The sequence below is a fragment of the Arachis hypogaea genome, chromosome 17 (assembly GCF_003086295.3).
Source record: "Arachis hypogaea cultivar Tifrunner chromosome 17, arahy.Tifrunner.gnm2.J5K5, whole genome shotgun sequence".
Lineage (NCBI taxonomy): Eukaryota > Viridiplantae > Streptophyta > Magnoliopsida > Fabales > Fabaceae > Arachis > Arachis hypogaea.
In genome coordinates, this window is record NC_092052.1 from 67,765,228 (window position 1) to 67,771,888 (window position 6,661).

A 6,661-nucleotide genomic window follows, 5' to 3' on the forward strand; every position below is an offset into this window, starting at 1 on the left:
GGAGACAATATTAATATGAACAGAGAGTTTCGCAGGAGCAGCGCTAGAGGCGTGCCAATGGCACAAATCACCCCACGCGACCGCGTCGCTGACGCGGCTGCGTCACTTGGGAATAATGGCCTCCCACGCGACCGCGTCACCCACGCGGCCGCGTGAACTGAAAATCGACGTCAACCGGGTGCACGGCGAAAGTTGAGCTGGAGTTGGGCTGGACTCGTGCTAGAAGCCCAAGCCTCACCACGCGAATGCGTGCCCCACGCGTCCGCATCATATCCCCATGATGGCCACTCACGCGATCGCGTCGACCACACGATCGTGTCACCCAAAATTTTGGCAAAAAGAGTTTCGAACAGAGAGTTGTGCGACCGCGAGGCTGCACTCGCGCCACTAGCACAAATCAAGTCACGCGATCGCATGCCCCACGCGTCCGCGTCACCTGACCTTATTGCGCACCACGCGACCGCGTCACCCACGCGACCACCCATGCGACCCCGTCGCCAGCGTCGCACAACCTATCCAGATTAGTGCCAATTTTCTTATCTTTTCTTTTCTAATCCTAAATTCTCCCTTCTCTCTTCTTTCTCACTTTCTTTTTCTACTTCTCATTCTTTTTCACTTTCATTTTATTTTATTTAATTGCATACTCTCATTCATTGCATATTTTTATTTTTTCTAAATTTATTATTGGTGTTCAAATATTCTTATTCAACTGTTACATCTTTTCTGGTATTTTCTTGGTGCTTCATGACTTGTTTTATTCTGATTGGGTAATATTATTTAAATCAATGCTAATTTTTATATTACTGATATTCCTTTTGCATTGACATGAATTTACATTGTCTTTCATTACCCACCTTTTTCCCCATGGTTGCAAATTTTGCACCACTGGTATGCCATGGCTTCTATTGTTTTCTCCCTTACATGTTGAAGCTTCCATGTAAATGAGACCCTTATCATTTGGCATTAACCCATACTTCTTTTATTTTCTTATCTCTATTATTGGGTTACCTTTCTTCCCCTTTTCTTTCAGGATGGCCACCAGGAAGAGAACCGGAAGACGTTTACATGGGGAGACAGACAAGTCCATCTGCACAATCCTTAGAGAAAAGCAATAGTTGAAACAACCTGTCCACCTGCAAATCTCAGCATGCACCGAGGACGGTGCAATCTTTAAGTGTGGGGAGGTCGATACCGATCTCCATGGGTTAGTACTTTCCTGTCTCAACACCAATGTTTAAATTTTTCTTTGTAGTTAGTTGTTGCATTTGCATGTTTGATTGCATGATTATTTGATTTTTGTGCATATTTTACCACTCGGTTAAAGTAATATTTTCTTTTTCAAGAAACTTTTTAGAGAATTTCACTAATTTGAATAAAATTTAATGTTACACTTGTTTGAAGAAATATTATACTGGAACATGGTTTAGAACTCGAACACACAAAACCTGTGAGATTTTTGAGCTTATTTGAATTGGTTGCATTTTATCAACCAAAATTTTGTTTTAGTGTGTATTTTTCTCTCTAAAATTGTGATCTTTGTCTTGCTTAATTCTATATTTCCATGGTTTGATGTATGCATGCACTTACATGATTGAGGCCTTTGTTTCACTGAGCTTACATACCCATATGGCCTTACCCTTTCATTATCCTTTGCAAACTAATTTGAGCCTATTTTACCCCTTTTATTCTTTACTTTAGCACATCATTAACTCTAAGCGGAAAACAATAATGTCCCTAATGAGAATCCTTGGTTAGCTTAGACTAGTAAGAGTGCTCATGAATTAAGTGTGGGAAATTGGGATTGAAAATATTTGGTTTGAGAATTGAGTATGTTAGAATTTTCTAAAAATGTGAAAGAAATAGGACATGTTCATGCATTCAATAATTTAATCATATGCATTGAAAAAAAATTAAAAAAAATAAAAGAAAAAAATATATAATAAAAAAAAGAAGAAAAAGAGAAAAAGAGCAAACAAGTAAAAGGGGACGAAATGCCCCAAAATAAATGGTGAAAGCAACGCATATGAGTTGCACTAAAGTTAAGATGCATGAATATGTGGAAAACATGGTTAATGGATAGTTGGATGTGGTATTATGATTACATGGATTGTCTAAAGTTAGGTGGAAAGTTTAAGTTAATTAAGGATTCAAATTTTAGTCCACTTGGCCAAATACAATCCTACCTTGACCCTAACCCCATTACAACCCCTAAAAGACCTCTTGATATGTGTATCTGTGCATTAAATTTATGTTGATTGTTAGATGAAGAGCAAGCCTTAGAAAGCAAGGTTAGTAGAGAATTGAGAGAATCGAACCTAAAAACACTTGAGTGATTAGAGTGTATACACTACCAGTGAGGGTTTGATGCTCAATTCCTTGTTCCCTGCTTTCATGGGCTTTTTTCTTCTTGCAAGTCTATTTGTACTTCATTTTCATGATTTGAATTAGTGAAATTCAGTTCATATTTCCTCTTGAAAGATTTGTTTACTTTTAACTAAGTAGGTAGAAACATTTTGCATGTAGTTGCATTCATATAGATAGGTTGCATTTCATACATTCTACCATTTCTCTTCATCTTTATAGCTTCTCTTAAGCTTAGCATGAGGACATGCTATTGTTTAAGTGTGGGGAGGTTGATAAACCACTATTTTATGGTTTATCTTGTACTCAATTGAGTGGTTTTTATTAACTCTTTACCCACTTATTCATACTATTTGCATGGTTTTATATTTCCTTCCTAATTATGTGTTTTGATTGAAAACATGCTTCTTTGATCTTATATTTGCTTATTATTAATCCTCTCTTATTACCATTATATGCCTTGATATGTGTGTTAAGTGATTTCAGAGATTACAGGGCAGGAATGGTTTAGAGGATGGAAAGGAAGCATGCAAAAGTGGAAGGAATATAAAAAGTTGGAGAAGTTGCTAAGCTGTCCAGCCTGACCTCTTCACACTCAAACGGCTATAACTTTAGCTACAGAGATCCAAACGACGCGGTTTTAGTTGCGTTGGAAAGCTAACGTCTGGGTCTTCGATTTGATATATAATATGCTATGGTTCCCCTGACGCTAGGCGACGCGACCGCGTGATCCATGAGGCCGCGTCGTAGTGACGGAAATCAGCATGTTTGAATTCTTCTCCAGCGATTTCTGGGCTGTTTTCGACCCAGTTCGCGGCCCAGAAAACACAGATTAGAGGTTATAAAGTGGGGGATTTCATCCATTCATAGGGAGGCTTTCATAATTCATAATTTTAGGAGTAGATGTAGTTTTTAGAGAGAGAGGTTCTCTCCTCTCTCTTAGGATTAGGATTTAGACACTACAAGAAAAATACCCATTCAGCCACACTTTTTTTAGGCTACATTTGAAAAGCATAGCCTATTCTAGGAATAGGCTACGCTTTTCTCCGTGTTTCCTTTTTGTAGGAGAATAGGAAACACATTTGTGACATCACTTGAAAAGTATAGCCTTAGGTATTATAAATATCACTTATAAAGTGTAGCCTTATCTTAGGGGCTATGGGTTCACTTTTTACACCAAAGAATACACTTTCAAAGAGTAACCTATTTCTCAAGTTTCAGGTACGCTTTAAAAGTGTTGCCTAATGTATCTCAGGTCAAATATCCAACACTTTAATAATTTTTTGTTCAATTTTTAACAAATGATACACATATAAACACTTAGCCAAATAAAATGAAAACATAAAACCCCACTTTGACTTTTCCCTTCTTCGCGCCACCCCCAACCCAGAGAAGACTCTGCGCCATCACCACTCACTGTAACATCCCTAATTTCTAACCCTAAATCTCAAAATCCCAAATTAACTCAGAAAATCCTAATTTCCCCAATTCCTAACCCTAACAGCCGCAACCTCACCCTCCTTCAATGTAACAAACAAAAGCAGCCACTGTAGAGAGAAGAGGGATCGGGAGAAGAAGAGAAGAGAGGAAAGGCCTGTCCAGCTGTCACCACCGCAGCGCCGCTGCAGCTATTGCCACCTTCAGAGTTGCGGAAAGTCGTCCTCCCTGCCGTCGAATGCCGCCATCGTGTCGCACATGAGAGAGAGAGAGAGAGACAGATTCGAGAGGAGCTACCCACGATCGCTGCCGTCGAAGCCAGGCTCGTCGCCGTCACCACCCAAGAAGCTGTGAGGAGCCGCTGTCGTGCTCGTGTCGCTGTGCGCCATCGAGCTTCCCTCACCCTGAGCCGTCGATCTGTCTCCACCGCTACAAGGGCTTGTCGCTGGAGCCACGACTGTCACTGAGCTTCCGTCGCCGCTGCCGTTCAACCCGCTGCTGCCGTCGATTTGGAGTTGCTGCGATTGGAGCCACTAGCGGGGGTGAGTTGCTACTGCCTTGTTGCCGTCCTAATCATATTCAACGTCCACTGCCCTAAGCTGTTTCTGACCTTGAGTTCGTTGAGTTCGGATTCCTTGTGCTACTGTAACTGTCATTACTGCTGTGGAAACCAACGTTTCTGTTTGGCTGCTGCTGAAGGTCTTCCCCCATCACTGGAGCTGCCCAGAATCATCGTGGAAGCTGCCAAGATATATGGTTGATTTCTAATTATGCCAAGACATCATCACTAATTAAGTTTTATGTTGATTTTTTTTGTTTTATTTTATGTCCTGACTGCATTATAACTTGTGAATCCCATTTCCTTTTTGATATTCAATGTTTTGACAAACTGCCATGGTTTATAATCTATTGATATTTGCCATTTTCATGCTTAATCAGTCTTATTTAGAGATATTTTGGAGCTGACTAAGGCTTTTAACATGAAAGAGACTGAGGCAAAGGCATATATATATATTTAAAATCCAGATTACTTTCCTTCTTTACATCACAGCCTTTAATGCATCAGCTTGCTCTTTTTATTTTGTTATGATTCTGTTTTGTGTTGCCTCCTTAATAGTAAAAAAGATTAAGGAGGCTCTATCTTGTGTTTTAGTTAATAGTTTAAGGATTAAGACATGATATTGACTAATGAATATGAATGAATAGTATTATCCTATTGTGCATTTCACCAAAACCTCCTTATTTAGCAGCTAATATTATATATAGTTCTACGTTCCTAGTAATCTTAGTGGAAAGTAATTAGCAGAAGTTGCTGGTTTTTGTTGAAAAGTGGTAGTTAATTACTACACTCACCTAACTATATCAGCTTATAACTCTCAAGAGGTAAAATATCTATATAAAGGTATTGATGCTTTATTTGAGTGTATTGATTTTTGTTTATCTATATAAAGACTTGTTTGAGAAGTGCATGGAGATTGCTCAGAAGTGTCTTGATGATGTACATGATGTTGTCCTTGATAGTTATTCAGATGATTGTTACTAAGAAAGTTATAGATTGTCCTTGATAGTTATTCAGATGTTGTCCTTGATTGTCTTATGGATTTTGTGCTGGAGTTATAGATTTTCTGTTCTTGGTATTAGATTTCTTTGTTTTCTCTTTTCTCTATAATCATATCCTTGTATATTTGGTCATGTTTCATTATTTTTTAGAGCTGATGAAGGTGCCACGAGTAGAGTCAAAGTTAAGAGTATTCTCTTTCAAGATTCAATTTCTGTCTCAGGTATGGTGGTGCTTGCTATATTTTTCTATATGTTTTGTGGAATTGAACTTTTGACTCAGTTATGCTTTCTTCTTTTTGCAGGTTACAGAATTTAAGAAGAGTTTAAATGCTGTGAACTCTGCTTGTGAAGAGGTACATTGTGCATGAAACTAACAAACTGTGTTATTGGCATTTCTTTGACCTCATGCATTTTCTCTTGGGAATAGGTCCGAAAGTCTGTCAAGCTGAAGATCATGAAGAAAATTCTTTTTGGGTAATACATTAAATCAAGGAACAGCTAGAGGTATGTACTTTTTTCCTTTAAATGTTAATGTTCTTATCATTCTCTAGGACATTGTTCTAGCTCTCTCAATTTTCTATGTTTGGATAATCACAGGCCCTTCTTAATTTTTCAGCAGTTAAAATTTAATTTGATTCTGTTAGATCTTGTCTAACGTAAACTTACAATTTATGGACTACTATTTATTTATTTAATTTATGCAGGATCCACAATTGGATTCAAGACTTCAAGTTGGATAGTCTTTTAAAGCTTACTGACACTCGTGCTTCTAACAATAAGATGACACTGATGCACTATCTTTGCAAGGTATAATAACAATTGCACTAAAGGAATATATCATTTGATCACTTACCTTCTTTCCATTTTGCTATTTTGGCTCTAGGTTCTAGCTGATAGGTCGCCTGGACTGCTTGACTTCCACTTAGACCTTGTAAGCATGGAAGCTGTGACTAAGGTGATGATTTATGCTTGGTTGGAAAAAAAAAATTATTCAACTGCTAATTGCTAGTTTGGTTGGTTTATTGGTTCTGTTTCACTTTGTTCCCCTGTAAAACTGAGCACATATCTCCTCCTCTGACTTCTTGCAATGATATGTGTGTCACATGAATTAAGAGTTAACTCACACTTTAGAAGTATGCTACTACTGATCAATGCTACTACATGAATTAAAAAAATAATAATTATTTAAAAGTTTCAAAACATTAGCATCTGTGTGTTCTATTTCATTGAGTATAAAAGTTAACTCTCCCTCTTGTTCATAATCATGTTCTATATGTTGCTGCTGCATGTAGTAGTAGTAGTT

At 38.1% G+C, this 6,661-nt stretch overlaps 1 long non-coding RNA gene across 1 annotated transcript; it reads left to right on the top strand.

The window, feature by feature from the left end:
* The first annotated feature begins 5,499 nt into the window (after positions 1–5,499).
* LOC112767263 (uncharacterized) lies at positions 5,500–5,825 on the top strand. Its single transcript, XR_003184818.2, has 3 exons — positions 5,500–5,579; positions 5,661–5,711; positions 5,786–5,825. It is a non-coding gene; the product is annotated as an uncharacterized lncRNA (long non-coding RNA).
* Positions 5,826–6,661: the final 836 nt, after the last annotated feature.